The 20,422-nt window shown below is 43.9% G+C and overlaps 2 protein-coding genes across 2 annotated transcripts in view; one reads left to right on the plus strand and one right to left on the minus strand.

Moving 5' to 3' along the window:
* CCDC47 (coiled-coil domain containing 47) overlaps window positions 1-7,055 on the minus strand; it is a 29,793-nt gene extending 22,738 nt beyond the window's left edge. Inside the window, exon 1 of the mRNA XM_010380042.2 lies at window positions 6,694-7,055. The gene's annotated coding sequence lies outside the window, so the exon portion shown is untranslated. The remainder of the gene's footprint in view (window positions 1-6,693) is intronic.
* Window positions 7,056-7,460: 405 nt separating this feature from the next.
* The window catches only part of DDX42 (DEAD-box helicase 42), a 48,690-nt gene continuing 35,728 nt past the window's right edge, over window positions 7,461-20,422 (plus strand). Inside the window, exon 1 of the mRNA XM_010380039.2 lies at window positions 7,461-7,637. The gene's annotated coding sequence lies outside the window, so the exon portion shown is untranslated. The remainder of the gene's footprint in view (window positions 7,638-20,422) is intronic.

The raw sequence follows: 20,422 nt of genomic DNA on the forward strand, positions 1-20,422 counted from the left end.
TATGTGACAAAATATGTGCCCAATTATATGAAAACACAGAGGACAATGTAACCATTTTACCGAATAGGTAAGGCTTCACAAAAGAAAGAGGGGAGACCATTTGAGCTGAAATTTGAAAAGTATATTTCAACCATCAAACCCATTTAGGCTGTATTTCCGGTCCTGTCCCTCATCTAAACACCAGTCCTATGTCATAACTCACTTAACCTTGAAGATATATCTGTTTTGATGTCCTACAAACTTTTCGTGTATCTAGTAAGATAGTAAATATTAAGGCTTTATGGGGTACATACTGGTCTCTGCTGCATATTCTTCTTTTTATTTTTTATTTATTTATTTATTTTGAGATGGAGTCTCGCTCTGTCGCCCAGGTTGGAGTGCCGTGGCCGGATCTCAGCTCACTGCAAACTCCGCCTCCTGGGTTCACGCCATTCTCCTGCCTCAGCCTCCAGAGTAGCTGGGACTACAGGTGCCCACCACCTCGTCTGGCTAGTTTTTTTGTATTTTTTAGTAGAGACAGGGTTTCACTGTGTTAGCCAGGATGGTCTCGATCTCCTGACCTCGTGATCCGCCCGTCTCGGCCTCCCAAAGTGCTGGGATTACAGGCTTGAGCCACCGCACCCGGCCTATTCTTCTTTTTTAAAAAAAAACTTTAAAAAAATATAAAGACCATTCTTACTTCACAGGCCTCCCCTCAGGCTGACCCTATCCCTGACTATAGTCATCTCAAAATCATCAGTTATCTGAATTTCTCTATTTGTATATTAATATCAATCACATTTTTCCAGTCTTGCTTGTTGAAAAGAACAAGATATCTAATGTTTTGCCTTCTTTTTCCTTTGAAATCTATCAGCCATCAAATCCTGGTGTTTCCTTCTTTGATTCCCACAGCCACTACAATCCAAGTTACCCCCACCTGCTGAAGAGCCACCATATTATTCTAAATGGTATTGTCTTAATGATCTCCCCAACTCCCTACTTTTCCTCCACAAAAACCACCAGCATCTTTCTAAAAGAGAACTTTTGTTACATATAAGGATTCAATAATCATCAAAGGCTAACCAATTATTGCAAAAGTAATATAAAAACTCCTTTGGCATTCACTGCTTTTCACAATGATCCTACTGTAATTAAATGTACCTTCACTAAAGCATATCGCCACAGTAGATACTATGCCAAGTTAAAGCACAATTCCTGAATTGAAAATAAATTTGCACAGGAATTCAGTTTCAAGGACATGTGCTACAATATGATTTATGATGGTGAAATTTGGTGAAACTCTTTGATTAAACTATGGATGTATAAAAACCAAAGCTACTGTTGTCCATTAAAAATTGTTACACAGGGTGGTGGCTCTCCCCTGTAATCCCAGCACTGTGGGAGATTGGGGAGAGTGGATTGCTTGAGCACAGGAGTTGGAGACCAGCCTTGGCAACATGGCAAAAACCCACCCCTACAAACAAAATAGAAAAATTAGCTGGGTTTGGTGGCATGTGCCTGTAGTCCCAGCTACTCGAGGAATGAGGTGAGAAAATCGCTTGAGCTCTCAAGGCGGAGGCTGCAGTGAACTGTCATCATGCTAATGCATTCCAGCCTGGGTAACAGTGAAACGTGCCTCAAAACAAAACACAAATAACAAAAGAAAAACCTCAAAGTAATTAAAAAAAAAATTTGTTACACAGCCTGGGCAACATAGTGAGACTTCTTCACTACAAAAAAAATGTTTTAAATTAGCCAAGTCTCACGCTCATTCCTATAATCCCAGCAGTTTGGGAGGCCGAGGTAGGCAGATCACTTGAGGTCAGGAGTTAGAGACGAGCCTGGCCAACATGGTAAAACCCTGCCTCTACTAAAAATACTTCAAAAATTAGCCAGCGTGGTAGCGCACACCTGTAATCCCAACTATTTGGGAGGTTGATGAGAATCACTTGAACCTGGGAGGCAGAGGTTGCTGTGAGCTGAGATCGCACCACTGCACTCTAGCCCGGGCGACATAGGGAGACTCTGTCTCAAAAATAAATAAATAAATTAGTCAAGTCTGGTGGTATGCACCTGTAGTCCAGCTATTCTAGTGGCTGAGGTGGGAGAATCACCTGAGCCCAGGAGGTTGAGGCTTCAGTGAGCCATGACTGCACCACTGCACTACAACCTGGGCAACAGAGCAAGGCCCTGTCTAAAAGAAAAAAAAAAAAATGTTACAAATGAAGGTGAAACCCAGATTCTTTTAGAAGCAAATGCACATAAAGAAAAAGGTTTGGCTGGGTGTGATGACTCACACCTATAATCCCAGCACTTTCGGAGGCCAAGGTGGGCAGATCACCTGAGGTCAGGAGTTTGAGGCCAGCCTGACCAACATGGTGAAAACTCATCTCTACCAAAAATACAAAAATTAGCCGGGCATGGTGGCAGGCGCCTGTAATCCCGGCTACTTGGGAGACTGAGGCAGGAGGATCGCTTGAATCAGGAGGTGGAGGTTGTAGTGAGCCAAGGCAGTGCCATTGCAGTCCAGCCTGGGCAACAAGAGTGAAACTCCATCTCAAAAAAAAAAAAAAAAAAAAAGAAAAAGAAAAACAAAACAAAAAAGTTTAACAGGGGTGTCCAATTTTTTGGTTTCCCTGAGCCACATGGGAAGAAGAGTAATTGTCTTGGGCCACACATAAAACACCCTAACACTAATAATAGCCGATAAGCTAAAAAATATCTCATAATGTTTTAACAAAGTTTGCAAATTTGTGTTAGGCCACTTTCAAAGCTGTACTGGGTCACATGCGGCCTGCAGGCCATGAGTTGGACAAGTTTGGTTTAGAAAAACATACATTTACACACAAATAGTAGTTAGCTTATATAGTAGAATTGTGGGTATTTTGTCTTTATTTTTCTTCATATTTTACTTCTTTTTTGGAGGCAGAGTCTCGCTCTGTAGCCCAGGTTGGAGTCTAGTGGTGTGATCTTGGGTCACTGCAACCTCTCTCTCCTGGGTTCAAGCGATTCTTCTGTCTCAGCCTCCTGAGTAGCTGGGATTATAGGTACCCACCACTATGCCCAGCTAATTTTTTTGTAGTTTAAGTAGAGATGGGGTTTCACCATGTTGGCCAGGCTGGTCTCGAACTCCTGACCTCAGGTGATTTGCCTGCCTCGGCCTCCCAAAGTGCTGGGATTACAGGGATGAGCCACTGTGCTCAGCCTAATTTTTTTTTTTTCTGTAGTGTACTTTTGTCACTCTAGAAGAGGCATTGCAGACTGAGGAACAGGTGTGGCATGGAGGCCTGAAATGGCATATTTTAGGAGCCTGGTATGATAGAGCATTGGGTTTGTAGACTCAAGTGGGAGAAAGAAGGCTGGAAAGGCCCTCAGGGGCCAGGTCATGATGAAATCATTACTGGCAACTGCTGGGAAGTGGTAAGGATGGAAGCCATAATGCAGTGAGTTGAGTACTAACAGAGGTGAGAGTATGGCAAAGGGAAATATGTACTACTCTTTGAAGGTGCTCTGGGACGGAGAGTATTTCTAAATCTCATTTACAGCACTGAAACTTCTTAAAGAAATCAGTTTAATATCAAAGGTTATTGTCCAATGCCTTGCAATCCATGGATGCTCAAGAAATTAAATGCAATTAAATGCTCTTAAAGGCTGGGCGCAGTGGCTCACACCTATAATCCCAGCACTTTGGGAGGCCAATACGGGCAGATCACTGGAGGTCAGGAGTTCGAGACCAGCCTGGCCAACATGGTGAAATCCCATCTTGACTAAAAATACCAAAAAATTAGCTGGGCATGGTGGTGCACACCTGTAATCCCAGTTACTTGGGAGGCTGAGGCAGGAAAATTGCTTAAACTCCGAAGGCAGAGATTGCAGTGAGCCGAGATCACGCCACTGCACTCCAGTCTGAGTGACACAGCGAGACTCTGTCTCCAAAAAAAAAAGAAAGAAATTAAATGTTCTTAGAATTAAAGAATTAAAGTTCACAAAATTTGAAAGGTACAAAAGATTTTGAGAAATGCCATAAAGGATAGGTCAACAGGACAGTAGGCCCTATCCACGGGTTCCACATCTGTGGATTCAACCAACCACAGATTGAACATATTTGGAGGGAAGAACAATTTAAAAAAATACAATTAAATTAGGTATTATAAGTAATCTAGAGATAATTAAAGTATACGGTAGGAGATGCATAGGTTATATGTAAATACTACACCATTTTATATAAGGGACTTGAGTATCCATGGATTTTGGTATTCTCAAGGGATCCTGGAACCAATCCCCCACAGATATCCAGGGAGGACTAAACATCCTTTCTATACTAGTTGATCCTTCAGGTTAGTATCAAGGGACATTCTATGGAAAAGCATGCCACTTTGTCAATGCCAACCTCAAAGAGGTTTGGGATGTGTCTCTAAACATCCCTAGCTTCCTTTAACCATCTTTAGTTACTAATGAATGTTTTAAAACTCTGGAATGTATATTTTCCACTTCCACCAGACCTAAGGGTCTTCAGTCCTCTAAATTACTACCTGTTAAAGTTTCTCTTCTACTTTTTCTAGAATTTCCCTCTAGTTCTCATGTTGTAATATTTGGTCAAAAGTGGAAGAAATATGGAAAAAGAGAACACACTTTGGTGGAATTAGAATTTGTTTAAAATGTCAGCTGTAGGCTGGGCATGGTGGTCCACGCCTGTAATCCCAGCACTTTGGGAGGCTGAGGTGGGTGGATCATTTGAGGTCAGGAGCTCGAGACCAGCTTGGCCAACATAGTGAAACCCCACCTCTACTAAAAATATGAAAATTAGCTGGGTGTGGTGGCAGACACCTGTAATCCCAGCTACTCGGGAGGCTGAGGCAGGAGAATCGCTTGAACCCGAGAGATGGAGGTTGTAATGAGCCAAGATTGCACCACTGCACTCCAGCCTGGGCAACAGGGCGAGGCTCTGTCTCAAAAAAATAAATAAATAATAAAAGAAAATGTCAGTTCTACCATTTACCAGCAATATGACCTTAGCCTAATTACTTAAAATTCCCTGTTCTCCACATACAAAAAAGGGATACCATTTGCCACTTGCCTCTTAGGGCTGCAGTGGGTATTACAGGAGATATGTAGGAAGTTTTAATACACTGCCTGGCACATATAAGGCTTTCAGTAAATATTAGTTCCTGTTTCTTTCTTTCACGGTGCATAATGAACACCCTTTAAGTTAAAATACTTCATCGTCAGTGTTTTCCTTTTCTTTTCTTTTTTTCGACGGAGTCTCGCTCTGTCGCCCAGGCTGGAGTGCAGTGGCACCATCTCGGCTCACTGCAAGCTCCGCCTCCCGGGTTCACGCCATTCTCTGCCTCAGCCTCCCAAGTAGCTGGGACTACAGGCGCCCACCACCACGTCCGGCTAATTTTTTTGTATTTTTAGTTGAGACGGGGTTTCACTGCGTTAGCCAGGATGGTCTCGATCTCCTGACCTCGTCGTGATCCGCTCGCCTCGGCCTCCCAAAGTGCAGGGATTACAGCCGTGAGTCACAGCGCCCGGCCTCCTTTTCAAATCCTACTCTTAAAACTTTTTTTTTCCAAATATAAGTAACTAAAAGTTAACACCGGAACAGTCAACTCGATTAACAGCCTACCAAAAGATCTGATCATTTCAAATCGAATTTCCACTTAGAATATTCACACCATGGGCCGGGCGCGGTGGCTCAAGCCTGTAATCCCAGCACTTTGGGAGGCCGAGACGGGCGGATCACGAGGTCAGGAGATCGAGACCATCCTGGCTAACACGGTGAAACCCCGTCTCTACTAAAAAATACAAAAAACTAGCCGGGCGAGGTGGCGGGCGCCTGTAGTCCCAGCTACTCGGGAGGCTGAGGCAGGAGAATGGCGTAAACTCAGGAGGCAGAGCTTGCAGTGAGCTGAGATCCGGCCACTGCACTCCAGCCCGGGCGACAGAGCGAGAATCCGTCTCAAAAAAAAAAAAAAAAAGAATATTCACACCATAGAAACACTTCTGAGATAACTCAGCACTACAATGGAGATCCTTCAAGGTTATTTAGGTCACAATCATCCAAGACATTTTTACCTTGGCCTTCCCCCTTAGAAGTCTCTGCTGCACCTGTTAACTCAGTTCTCAAATGCACAAGTTCTTGCCAGGCCACCCAGCCTCTATGACTCCTGAAGCAAGCAACACAGGACCAAGGAAAATTCACACAAGCACTGACAAGTCTGGTTTGATTATTTTCTGCAAGCTCATCCAATAGTTCCTCAGCGACTGAGTCCAGACTTGAGGGAAGAGGACTGAGTGAGGCCATTATTCCTTGTCGTCATTTTAGATTAGGCCTGACAACGGCCAGAACGAGTATTCTGGAAATCATGCAGACTTTCCTCTGTCTCCTTATACGTGTTGGATACAAACACGTTTCATGCTAGAAACCTCCAGAGGAGACTGGCCACAGAGGTTTTTGCTTCTACTAAACCCCCTCGCCTAGTTTCTCCCCACCCAAGAGAATCAATACATCCTAATGTCATCCTGCGGCACACACTGTACATTTCCTCTAACTCTGCCCTTCTGGCTATCATTTGCTCACAGCTCCGTGGGAAAGTTCCCCTAAACCATTACAATTATCTCAACCGGACCAGGCTACAGGCCAAGCAACTCGGAGTCACCGCTCGGCCTGGCCCGGCCCCGCCGACAAGCGCGTCCTGGCCCGCTCCTTACCTGTGGCCAAGGCCGAAACCCGGCCCAGCGCCCTGCGTCCGCCACCCCTGCCCCGCCTGCCTCTCGGCCTGGCCGCAGCCTCCGCGATCGCAGCTGTTTTACTGCCCTGGATGCCTCTAGGACACAGCCAGAACCATAGCTCAGTCACGCCGCCCCTCTCTTCACTTAGCCTCCGCCGTCTGTTACGTAGAATGCGAGCGGCGCGTCAGCGCCTGCGCGCAGTGTGCGGGGCGGGACGCAACACCAGGGACAGCGCGAGACCTCCCTCTTCCCCGCCTAGCTGAGGCGAGGTGGGGCTTCTGGGAAAATTACATAATCCCCGCCCCTGGGCCGGAACTGCCCTCGCCTATACCAATCCTCCTCCGTAGGGTTCCGTCAAGTTGACGTCACACGGAACCGGTGCTCCGGAAGCTAAAGGTGGCCATGCTGTGCGGGACCACGTGGCCAAAGGCAAGAGTGTAGCTGTAGTAGTATTTGCAACGGACCAGAGTTTAAATGATAGGCATGTTCATGTAAATGTGGTTTCTGCCCAACCCGTTTTCTCTTGGGATTTTTTGACCAGCCCCCTGACGCCACTTTTTCTTCATTCCCAGACCCACTTTCTAGACGGGTCATGAACTCTGTCCACCCAACTAGCAGTTTCCTGTTAGAGTATCTGAGGAGCCTGTGAGGCGTTCTGGAGCTTTGAGGTCAGGCGCCTTCCGGGAGTCGTAGCCCCGGCCCCGCCCTTCGGCCCGCGCACTCCTCACTGCGCATGTCGGATTTTTGTTCCCCTCCCCCCTTCAGCAACGGGCCGTGAGGCGGTGGCGGCGGCGGCGGTGGCGGCGAAGGGGGCGGAGAGGAAGGAGCGCAGCGGGACCTGGCTGGGACAGCGCGTACTTTGGGCCGCGGGATTCTCTCCGTGCCGGCGGTGGTAGCAGCTGCGGCTGCAGCCATAGCAGCAGGTTTGTGCGTGGGGGTTTTGGACGCAGGGCCGCTAGTCCTTGGGGGCACTGGAGGCAACTGCTGGGCCTAGCGAGGGCGGAGGAACCACGGCCTCGCTTAAACAAAGAGTCGGCAGAGCCTCGGGGCACCGGCGGCCGGGGTGCTGGGAAGGGGTGGGAGTGCGGGCAGAGGCCTCGAGGGTTCCTTCCTAGCCGCGTCGCCCTCCCACAGCTCCCGCTTCCCTCGCAAGTCTTACCGAGGCCCAGTTGGCGGCTTTCCGGAGGCGGCGCCCGCTCGCCTAGGAAAGGGATTTGCAGGGTGCCGGGCTCCGAGGCAGGGATAGCGCGGGGAGAATTCTGGCCCAAGGAGGCAGCGCTTGGGAGATGCAGGCTTCCGAATTTGGGGTCCTGATAGGCAAAAGCTGCCAAATGAGAGGAGTGAAAAGATATAAGCGATGATCTTTGTGCAGCCTTGAGTAGGTCGATTATTAGCATCACTGTAGTCACACAAACTTTTTTGCGGCCTACTGGAAAGCCTGTCTGATGTGAATAAATAATTTATGTGGAGTTGCAAACATATGCATCAGAAACATAGAAGAAGCTCTCGAGAGTTTTGGGGAATTGAATATAATAATAGGAGTGTTGCCTACACTTCTATAGGCAGTTATCCAATTTCCTGTATATTCTTTTTGTGAATGATGTTTCTATGTCTGTCCTCCCTCATATACACACCCAGGACTTCCTAAAAGGCAGGGACTATGTCTTAAGTCACTTTGCAGGGCCTGGCTCAGTTCTGGCACATAGGAGGTGAGCAGTGAGTGTTTCGTACAAAAATTAACATTTAGACTTTGACAGCTGGGAAAAGAAAATGTGTCTTTCTGTACCTGGAAGAGGCATTTACACAATGCCTAATGTACAGTTTATTCATTCAAGGGATATTTTTATTGGTGCCTATTCTCTAGCGCCGTTCTAGGTGATAGGGATAGGTGTTAGACCCCTGCCTTTGTGAAACTTAACTTTCTAGTAGCGCAAGGAGAGGCAAACAAATACATAAATTATACTGAATGTTAGAAGATGATCAGTACCTTAGGAAAAAGAAAGCCGGAAAGGGGGTTGGGGAGGTGTTGTTGGAATTTGCAATAAAGTGGTCAGGGAAGTCCGTTCAGACAAGCTTATGTTTAAGCGGACTAGAAGGAGGAGTGAGCCTATGTTTATCTGGGGAAAGGAACGTTCCAAGCTAGAGAGTAACAAATATAAAGGCCTTGAGAAGGACAAAACTGGCCCGTTAAGAGTGTGAAGACCAGTGTGTTTGGAGCACTGTGAGCTGAGGGAGTATTAGGAGATAAGGTCTGGGAAGAATTGGGGGAAGGGAGTGAGCGGAACAACCACAGCCTTTTAGGCTGTTACTTAGGAAGGATCTGAGGGTTTCGATCAGAGGAATGATAATATCCGATTTATATTGTAATAATTTAATATAAGAGAGGAGTGCAGTTATTTAAATTTGTTTTGTTGCATTGATAGTCATATAATCATCAGCTCTTAGTTGCTTTAAGCTGACGAGAAGGGATGCTTCTAAAATAACCATAACCTAGCATTTACTTACATTTGGTTTAGAAGAATGTGATTACGTTCTTGAGTTTTTATATGGATTCTCATTAAAGAACTGACCTGTATATAGTGTGTGAGATACTCTCAAGGTATTATGTAGAGTAGATGCTAATCACTGTCACTAGAACTCTTTCTTCCACCTCCAAAAATGCAAGTGATACAGTAATGTGGTTTATATAATCAGTTGTTTTTAGTCCACTATATTTAAAGTCATTTAGATCATATCTTATTTTCCACCATTGCCAAAAACACAAACTAGCTAAATCGTCTTCCTTTATAAGCGTGTTCCACATTTATTCTCACTTCTTAGACTTCGCTAGTTCAGTCTTTCTCCCTAGAATGTCATCCTCTGCACGTCTCCACCCAGCTTGCATCTTTCTGTGCCTAGCCTGGCTTCTGGCTCTTTTATGACGCTTACCCCTGCTTGTTAGCTCATGGTGATCTCTGACATCTTCAGTGTTATTGTGACACTTATGTGTGAAATACCTGAGTTGAAAGAAGTCTGATAGTCTCAATTTACCGATGAAGAAATTGGGTCTTCAGAAATAATAATATAATGAAAAACAAGATGGCAGCTGACATATTGAACAAGTACATTTTTGTGTATGAACTTAATTTTTCACACCAACCCTTGAGATAGGTGATAGTCTCATCTTTTTTTTTTTTTTTTTTTAAGATAGTGTTTGGCTCTGTTGCTCAGGCTGGTCTCAAACTCCTGGGCTCAAGTAATCCACCTGCCTCAGCCTCCCAAAGTACTGGGATTACAGGCATGAGCCACCACACACAGCCTCTCACCATTTTATAGAGGAGGAGACTGAACCCAGAGAAGCTAAGTAACTTCCCTGAGGTTCATATCAAGTTAGTAGCAAAGATAGTTTACACACAGCCTGTGCTACTTTACTATTCTGTTAAGATTTCCTATGAAACCACCACATTTTATTTACGTTTTAGAGATAGTGTCTTGCTGTGTTGCCCAGGTTGGAGTGTAGTGGTCCAGTCAGCTCACTGTAACCTGGAACTCCTGGGTTCAAGCAATCCTCTTGCCTCAGCCTCCTGAGCAGCTAGGACTACAGGCGTGTGCCACCAAGCCTGACTAACTTTTATAATTTTTTTGTAAAGACAGGGTTTTGCTGTGTTGGCCAGGCTGGTCTGAAACTGCTGGCCATAAGTGATCCTCCCACTTCAGCCTCCCAAAGGGCGAGGATTACAGGTGTGAGCCACCTTACCCAGCCAGCCATAGGATTTAGTGCCTAGAACCATACCAAATAGGACTTCATCCCATCTTGACTATTTCTTCTGAGCCTAGTTGTAGATCTCCTTTAGTCTTTTACATATTGAATAAATGAATATCTAATATTGAAAACGTAAGAGAAAAGTGAATAAGCCTGTTTATTCAGCCATGAATCCTATAATATGGAGTTGGACTGGAAAGGGAGTTGAGGAAGGAGATGCCATTTCTTCTTTTTTTTTTTTTTTTCCGAGATGGAGTCTCACTCTGTCGCCCAGGCTAGGGTGCAGTGGCGCGAGATCTCGGCTCACTGCAAGCTCCGCCTCACGGGTTCAAGTGATTCTCCTGCCTCAGCCTCCCCAGTAGCTGGAACTACAGGTGCTGCCACCACGCCCAGCTAATTTTTTTGTATTTTTAGTAGAGTCGGGGTTTCACCACGTTAGCCAGGATGGTCTCAATCTCCTGACCTCATGATCTGCCCGTCTCGACCTCCCAAAGTGCTGGGATTACAGGCATGAGTCACCGTGCCTGGCCAGGAGATGCCATTTCTTTGGGGAAATCATATTCATGTCTTTAGGCGTTTGTATTTGAGATGTGCTTTGTAGGACAGGACTTTGTATGTACTTATAGTTTATAGGAAAGAGATTTGATGGGGAGAGGATCCAGGTAGAAGGAAGAGGATTCACTAGAATGCTTGTTTTCTTGGAAAACTGAATACTTGTGGAGAGACCCTGGGAAATATAAATGGTAAAGTAGTTTGATGCCACAATGAAGGGTCTCATTCCAGCATGATTAACTGTGGAGAGCTATGGAACTGAGAAGAGTGACATAGTCAGAAATGTGTGTTCTGGAAGAACCTGGAAAGGGTTTTCTATAAGCATCTGAATACTGACCTCCCTTCTGTGAGACTTTTTCTAGTTCCACAGTGTTAACACACACTATGCTACTCTACCAAAGGATGTAAAATTTGCTTTTCTCTTTTCACTGTGTGTCTCACTATTACTCCATCATTTTATGCTTTACTACACAGAATCGTTTCTCATAGACTATGAAAGATTTGCTGGTTTTAGATGAAGCATCTGGATGTACATCACCATTACTTTTCCAATAAAACAGACATTCTTGGGACAGTAGTCGGGGGAGTATTACCTGTCAAATGTCATTCGTCTCAGAGAGGCCTTGCCTGACTTAAGTCTGTAATAGCTTGCCTCTTACCCTCTTGCTTGCTTTTCATAGCACTTTTGCTACCTGGAATTACAAGATTTAGTTTTTCTTTCTCCTGGGCCAGACTGTAAACTCTGAATGTGACTGTGTCTGATTCCATTATGGTATCCTTAGCACCTTAGAGCAGTTACTGGCACAAAGTAGGCACTCAGTATATTTTGACTTGGTGATCACTCTGGTAGTGCTGTGGGAGTTTGATAATGGAAAGATTTTTTTTTTTTTTTTTGAGTCAGGGTCTTGCTCTTATTGCCCAGGCTGGAGTGCAGTGATGCGATCATGACTCACTGCAGCCTCCGTGTCCTGGGTTCAAGCAATTCTCCTGCCTCAGCCTCCTGAGTAACTGGAACTACAGGTGCGTGCCACCACGCCTGGCTAATTTTTGTGTTTTTAGTAGAGACGGGATTTCACCATGTTGGCCAGGATGGTCTTGATCTCCTGACCTTGTGATCCGTCTGTCTCGGCCTCCCAATAATCAGAAAGTTTTTTTAGGAAATAATTGCAATAGTGGAGGCGGAGATAGAAAGGCGGGTATGCATGAGGGATGTCCCTCATAGTACTAGGTACATAACAAAATCATCAGTGGTTATTGATCAGTATAAAACAATGGATGTTATTACTAAGAACCAACTTAGGGTTGTTCTTTTTTAAGCAAATACTCAGTGAACTTTGTTTATGGCTCTATTATGCAGCTAATTCTTTTCAAATTAGGTATTTCAAAGGGATTCTTTTTTAAATTTTTATTTTTTGGCACCCCAGCAGGAAATGAAGAAATATTTTTTAAGAGAAAAAATACAAAAATACAGTTGAATTTTCCCAAGTATTTTTTTGTTTGTTTGTTTTTTGTTTTGTTTTGTTTTTTGAGATGCAGTCTCACTCTGTCACCCAGAGTGAGTCTCACTCTGTCACCCACTGGAGTACAGTGGCGCGATCTTGGCTCACTGCAACCTCCACCTCCCGGGTTCAAGTGATACTCTTGCCTCAGCCTCCCAAGTAACTGGGATTACAGGCGCCCACCACCACGCCCAGCTAATTTTTGTGTTTTTAGTAGAGATGGGGTTTCACCATGTTGGTCAGGCTGGTCTCGAACTCCTGTGTGTTTGTATTTTAGAGACTGAAGCCTATACAGCCTATTGCTCCCTCATAATTTGTTTAAAATAACCTAAAAATACATGTGCTCATTTCATGGTTTTATTTTTTTTATAGTAAAAGACATGTCAGCAGCATTGTACTTAATGTCCATTATTATTAATTATCTTCCAGAGAGGGTCTGGCTCTGTCGCCCAGACTGGAGTGCAGTGGCATGATCTCGGCTCACTGCAACCTCTGCCTCCTGGGTTCAGACCATCCTCCCACCTCAACCTCCCGAGTAGCTGGGACTACTGGTGCACACCACCATACCTGGGTAATTTTTGTATTTTTTGTAGAAACCAAGTTTTGCATTGTTGTCCAGGCTGATCTCAAACTCCTAAGCTGAAGCCATCCTCCTGCCTTGGCTTCCCAAAGTGCTGGGATTGCAGTTGTGAGCCACTGTGCCCACCTCATTTTGTTCTTTTGCTACTATAACCACCATCTAGCCACAGAACACTTTTCATCTTGTAAAACTGAAATTCTGTACCCATTAAACAATAACACCCTATTCTCCCCTCCTCCCAGCCCCTGGCAACCACTCTTCTACTCGTGTGTCTGAGTTCGACTATTCTAGGTATCTCTTTTTTTTTCTTTTTTATTTTCTTTGTAGAGATGGGGTCTCGCTGTGTTGCCCAGGCTGATCTCAAACTGGCCTCAAGCCATCCTCCTGCTTCCCAAAGTACTGGGAATATAGGCGTAAGCCACTGCACTTGATTGAGTCTTTTATTTTTTTAGTAACCAAGTAGAAATTTGGGTGGCTATCTTTTGCTTCTTCTATCAGCTGTACTCCCACAAACCTCTGTGATTGTCAAGGTTCAGTAGCCATAACACTACATGGTTTAATAGTAGGAAAAACTGCCTGGCACAGTGGCTTACGCCTGTAATCTCAGCACTTTGGGAGGCCGAAGCTGGCAGATCACCAGAGGTTGGGAGTTTGAGACCAGCCTGACCAACATGGAGAAACCCCATCTGTACTAAAAATACAAAATTAACCAGGCATGGTGGCACATGCCTGTAATCCCAGCTACTTGGGAGGCTGAGGCAGGAGAATCACTTGAACCCGGGAGTCGGAGGTTGCGGTGAGCCAGGATTACGCCATTGCACTCCAGCCTGGGCAACAAGAGCGAAACTCTGTCTCAAAAAAAAAAAAAAGTAGGAAAAACTGCTCTCAAGAGACTAAGTAATGATACATTGAGGATGATCTGGCTTAGATTTAATCAGGAAGGGTGGATAGCTAGATGACAAGGTTTGTAGTAATAAAAGATGGTTTTCACAAATACTGGGATGAATTTTGGAGAGCCTGAATACATGATATTTATTCATACAGCAAAAGTTTTTGAGTACTATACAGACACCAAGGATATAGTGCTGGACAAATTGAGCAAAGTCCATGCCTTCATGGAGCTAACATTCTACTCAGGGTATATAGAAAGCACAGTTGCTTGGTCTTCCTAGAGTCAGTAATTGAGGGGAAATGGGCTGTGTGTTCTAGATGAGCTAGGGAAAGGATTGCTTTTGCACCTTGCTAAGTCTGAGAGCCGTTAAGCAACTATCACCTGCCCAAGGTCTCACTGCCTGCCTGTTTGTGGCAGGAGTTGATTTGCTGCTTTTGTAATATGAACCTTTTGATTATTTGGTAGGGCTGATTTATATTCATACTTATTATTTTCACTCCTCTCCAGTTTTGGGGGAAGAGTGAATTACTTCTGTTAAAAGTTTTGATTGTGTCTGGTCTTCTCTGGAAATCCTATGATTTTTTTTTCTGTCATCTTGCATCTTTAGTTTTTCAGATTTTACTGGTTTTTCCCCTTTAGCATATGAACGTACATATATTTCTTTAAAAACTAAAATTTCTGTAGTTAATGCTTCACTTTCTCCTTCCTTTCATTGATAAACAGCCTACAAAGTACTTTTGACTCCTCTTGACCTAGTCTTCATCTTCTACCACTTACTTGCCAGTCAGGTACTCCTCAGCCCTGTCCCTACTGCTCCATTGAAACTGCTTTCACCGATGACTCTTGGTTGCATATACAACAGAAGCATTTTCGTTCTTTTTGTTTTGTTTTTTTGAGACAGTCTTGCACTCTTGCCCAGGTTGGAGTACAGTGGCACGATCTGGGCTCACTGCAAGCTCCGCCTCCTGGGTTCACGCCATTCTCCTGCCTCAGGCTCCGGAGTAGTTGGGACTACAGGCGCCCGCCACCATGTCCAGCTAATTTTTTGTATTTTTAGTAGAGACGAGATTTCACCATGTTGGCCAGGATGGTCTCAATCTCCTGACCTCGTGATCCGCCCGCCTCGGCCTCCCCAAAGTGATGGGATTACAGGTGTGAGCCACTGTGCTAGCGCATTTTAGTTCTTAACTTACCTGACTTCTCTTTAGTTTTCTGCCTATAGAGCTTCTCTCTCCTCACCCGTGCTCCTCCTTGTCTCCCCTTCCTTCCTTCCCTCTCTTCTCTTTTTTCCCTTCCCCCATCCCTGTTCCATCTGAAGTTTCTATGTAAGCTTCTCTTTTCCTAAATAGTGATATACATTAAGAATTGTCTTACCGGGCTGGGCGGGGTGGCTCACGCTTGAATCCTAGCACTTTGGGATGCTGAGACGGGCGGATCATGAGGCCAGGAGATCGAGACCGTTCTGGCTAACACAGTGAACCCAGGAGGCAGAGCTTGCAGTGAGCCGAGATCGTGCTACTGCGCTCCAGCCTGGGCAACGGAGCGAGACTCCGTCCCAAAAAAAAAAAAAAGAATTGTCTTACCAGCTGGGCGCAGTGGATCACGAGGTCAGGACTTCAAGACCAGCCTGGCCAACATGGTGAAACCTGTCTCTACTAAAAGTACAAAAATTAGCCGGGCATGGTGGTGTGTGCCTATAATCCCAGCTACTCGGGAGACTGAGGCAGGAGAATTGCTTGAACCCGGGAGACGGAGGTTGCAGTGAGCCAAGATCATGCCATTGCCCTTCAGCTCTGGGCAACAGAGCAAGACTCCATCTTGGGAAGAAAAGAAAGAATTGTCCTAACCTCTTTTCTCACTCTGCATCGTCTCTCTGCTAGCTTATTTACATCAGTAACCTCAAATACAAATGGCTTACATCAAATCTGTAGCTCCACTCCAGACCCCTCTCCGCAGTTCCTGACCCTACTTGGCATCTCTACTTAGCTCTCTCATAGGTACTGAACTCCCTTCTACCTGGTTTTGTAAGCCTTCCTCTTTTAGCTTTCCATCTCCATTAGTGGCTCCACAATTCACCAATCTTTAAAGCCAGAAACTTCTGAAGTTATTCTAAACTCTTCTTCCTTAGCTTCCACACCAATTACTGATCACACAATCCTAATGGATCTTTCCTCAGATGTCTAAATAAATAACTCAGATCCATCCCCCATTTCTCCTTTCTCACAGGTGCTTTCTTAGTTCAGAATTTTGTTGCTTTATACCTGCATTGCTGCAACAGCCTCCTAACTACTTTCCTTGCCTCTACCATGAGTATCTCTCATTCTGTCTTTCAAAAACACTGATCTGAAAATTCCTCTTCTGTGTAAAATTAACAATTTCTTGTAGCTGGTAGAATACAGTTTTGTATGGTACGTCGTTAGCATAGCCTTCTAAGCTATTCATCTTGGCCCTGCCTGTCTTTCTGAACATGTGTCCTGAAAATTTCCCAAATGTCCTACTGAACTCTAGCTGCACTGAACTATTTCCTGTTCTCTGTCGTAGCACGTAACAGATCCTTCCATCTAAAATGCCCTTCTTTAATGCTTCTTTGATCTAATGCCTCTTGAGATTTCAAAATTTAACATATCATCTCTCAGAACACTTCTATGCCTTTGCTCCCACTCATGGACCACCAGTGAATGCACTCTGTGTAGTACGTCTGTTAGAATGCATCATGTTGTTTTCAGCTGCCTCAGACTACACTGTCTACTCCTTGAGAACAGGGACTGTATCTTTCATGTATGAATGCCTAGCACTTCGTATACTGTCTGACCTTCTCAGCAACCTTTCAGTAAACAGTTGAAAGTTTTCCGGCTAGGAGATTGTGTGATTCTTAAAATCCACCTGAATGTAAAATGTCTTTACACTATCCTTTCGTTGTCTGCCTTCTTATCCTTATGGCTCATTAGCTCCTTGTTATACGTTGTATACACTAGGAAAAATGAGATTAAAATTGAACCCATCATTTTTGTTGCTTGGGAACAGCTCTTGGAAAGATAGGCTTATAGATTAGTTTAAAGATAGGCTTATAGATTAGTTTAAAAATGTCAGATGCTAAAATTCCCTTCCTTGTAAAGATTCTTACTAAAGTTCATTGCACTGGAATTATGTTGATTCCCTGATTGAAGGAATCCCCTTACGGGATTCCTAAAGAAAGCAGGAGATGGAGTTCAAGTAAACTAGTGCTTACTAAATACATACCGTAGTCATTCTCACTGTTAGAGAAGGAGGTCCAAAATGAGTAAAGACAGTTTCTATCTGGAGTTAAGGGTCTAAGTGGAGATTGACGTGGTGTAATTCAAGTTTAATACTAAGCAGGCTGGGCACTGTGGCTCACGCCTGTAATCCCAACACTTTGGGAGGCCAAGGTAGGTGGATTGATTGAGGTCAGGAGTTCAAGACCATCCTGGCTAACATAATGAAACCCCATCTCTGCTAAAAATACAAAAAATTAGCTGAGCCTGGTGGCACACGCCTGTAATCCCAGCTACTCGGGAGGCTGAGACAAGAGAATCACTTGAACCAAGGAGGCAGAGGTTGCAGTGAGCCAAGATTGTACCCCTGCACTCCAGCCTGGGTGACAGAGTGAAACTCTGTCTCCCAAAAAACAGACCAAAAAAACCCTTAATACTAAGCAAACAACTAAGTGCTGGGTATAATAGCAGTTGAACAAAACCTATAAAGTGTATGTAGACAAGGGGCATAGAACAGTGTGTTTCTGATCTCTTCAACAATGTTACTATAATAAACAGCTTTTGGAATTTTTTTCCACCCTGGCTTTAAAGCTAGTGGAAATTAAAATTAAACATTTTAATTTTTCTTACTAATGGTAAACAAAATAAAAATCAAATAACTGCTGTTAAACATTGTGATAAACAGCCTGTCAGCTATCTCTGTATATGTAACTCATGGTTTTTACATAAATTAAATCATACTACCCACCTTGTTTTATGCTCTTATTTTACTCAATGTGTAATGGATACTTTTTCATAAATGTAAGTAGTAATTAAAATGTTTAGGCCAGGCAAGGTGGTGTGGGTCATGTCTGTTAATTTCAGCACTTTGGGAGACTGAGGTAGGAGGACTGCTTCAGGCCAGGATTTCGAGACCAGCCTAGGCAACATAGTGAGACCACAAAAAATTAAAATAAAAACCCAGGCATGGTGGCTCATGTTGTAGTCCCAGCTAGTCAGGAGGCTGAGGTGGGAGGATCCCTTGAGCCCAGGAGTTCATGGCTGCAGTGAGCTGCAATCAGACCACTGTACTGCATCCTGGGTGACAGCAAGAACTTGTCACACAAAAAAAATTTTTTTAAACTCAGAATGCATTTTCCTTTGAGCAATTGCATTTTAAAACTTGTTCCTGAGGAAATAATTGAAGGTATACACAAAGATGTAGCTATAATGATGTGTTTTGTAACATTATGTTACTAGTATTACACTGTAAAGTAGTGAAGAAATAGATATCTATTGACAATATCACAGTATATCGTTAGGTGAAGAAATCAGTAACTAAAATAGTATGTATAGTATGGTTTCAATTTTTAATTTGTGTGTGTGTACATACACACATATGCATAGAAGTAGCAAAAAACAGAACAAAACTACATATCTGGGAGAGGAAATTTCAGGTAATTTTAAATTTTGTTCTTTTTTGCTTTCTACTTTTCTGTAAAACTTAGGTAAATTGTATCATTAAAAAGGGTTTTTGGGGGCCGGGTAAAGGGACTCATGCCTGTAATCCCAGCACTTGGGGAGGCTGAGGCGGGTATATCACTTGAGGCCAGGAGTTCCAGACCAGGCTGGCCAGCATAGCGAAACCCCATCTCTACTAAAAATATAAAATATTAGCTGGACATGGTGGTGCACACTTGTAATCCCAGCTACCCAGGAGGCTGAGGCATGAGAATCACTAGAACCCAGGAGACAGAGGTTGCAGTGAGCCGAGATCGGGCCACTGCACTCCAGCCTGGGCGACAGATTGAGACTGTCTCAAAAAACAAAAAAAATGTTTTTTGGGCCAGGTACAGTGGCTCATGCTTGTAATCCCAGCACTTAGGGAGGCAGAGGCGAGAGGGGGTCTTGAGGCTAGGAGTTTGAGACCAGCCTGGGCAACATCACAAGACCCTGTTCCTTTTAAAAAAAAAAAAAAAAAAAAAGGTTTTTGGAGCCAAGACTAAAGTAAGGTATTGTTTGTAAAGTGATTTTATCAATACACAAGAAATTTCTTTGTAATTCCTAACCACAGGCTAACTGAATACTTCAGGCAACATGTCAGTGAATCATAGTTTCTTCCTGGATAGTGTTTTTATTGGGCATTTGTTCAATAAATACATGGTTCATAGTACCTTTCCTTCAGGCATGAATACATAGATACTGTCTACAAATAACTGATCTTTTAAGTTTTGATTCCTTGATTCTTCCAGATGTGATTACCAGAGGATAACCTCTAGTTTTTGGGGAGTCTTGGCTGATAGCACCTCAGTCTTTCATATAAGGATGAAGATATTCAGTCTTTTTATATCTCCAATGACCTAGCACATATCAGATTCCCCAAAATATTTTTTTATGAGTACTTTTGTCAGCTTAATAAGATGTTAATTAGCAGGAAAATCTTTTTGGAGGGGATAATATTAAATACTGCATTCCGGTTTACATTGAGTCCCCAATAAAATTAAAACAATTCCTTCAGTGTTTTAGAAAATATAATCATTTGTTGAGGCTAGCATGGTGTATCTGAAATACAATGTCAACGTTTGTGGTTTTTGTTTTTGTTTTTGTTTTTTTAAGAGACAGGATTTCACTGTGTTGCCCAGGCTGGAATACAGTGGCTATTCACAGGCAGGATCATAGCACACTGTAACCTTGAACTCCTGGGCTCAAGCAGTTTCCCTGCCTCAGCTTCCTGAATAGCTGGGCTGGAAATGAATCTCTCTTAACGAGATGGATGGGATTTTCTTTTCTTTTCTTTCTTAATATAAAAAGAGACAGTCTCTTTCTGTCACCCAGGCTTCAGTGCAGTGGCGTGATCATAGCTCAGTGTAATCTGGAACTCCTGGGTTCAAGTAGTCCTCCTGCCTAAGCCTCCCAAGTAGTTGGCATTATTGGCCTGGGCCACTCTCCTGACTACAATGTTATAGTTTTAATTGAGAAGCTAAAGTTTAAAATAAAATTTTAGGTGGAGGTTGGAAGAGACAGACAACTCAGTGGGGCTATACACCTATACACTTTTTTTTCCTTTTCTTTTCTTTTCTTTTTTTTTTTTGAGACGCTGTCGCCCGTGCTGCAGTGCAGTGGAGCGATCTCAACTCACTGCAACCTCCGCTTCTCAGATTCAAGTGATTCTTCTGCCTCAGCCTCCCAAGTAGCTGGTACCACAGGCGTGTGCCACCACGCCTGGCCATT

Source organism: Rhinopithecus roxellana, chromosome 19 (genome assembly GCF_007565055.1).
Source record: "Rhinopithecus roxellana isolate Shanxi Qingling chromosome 19, ASM756505v1, whole genome shotgun sequence".
Lineage (NCBI taxonomy): Eukaryota > Metazoa > Chordata > Mammalia > Primates > Cercopithecidae > Rhinopithecus > Rhinopithecus roxellana.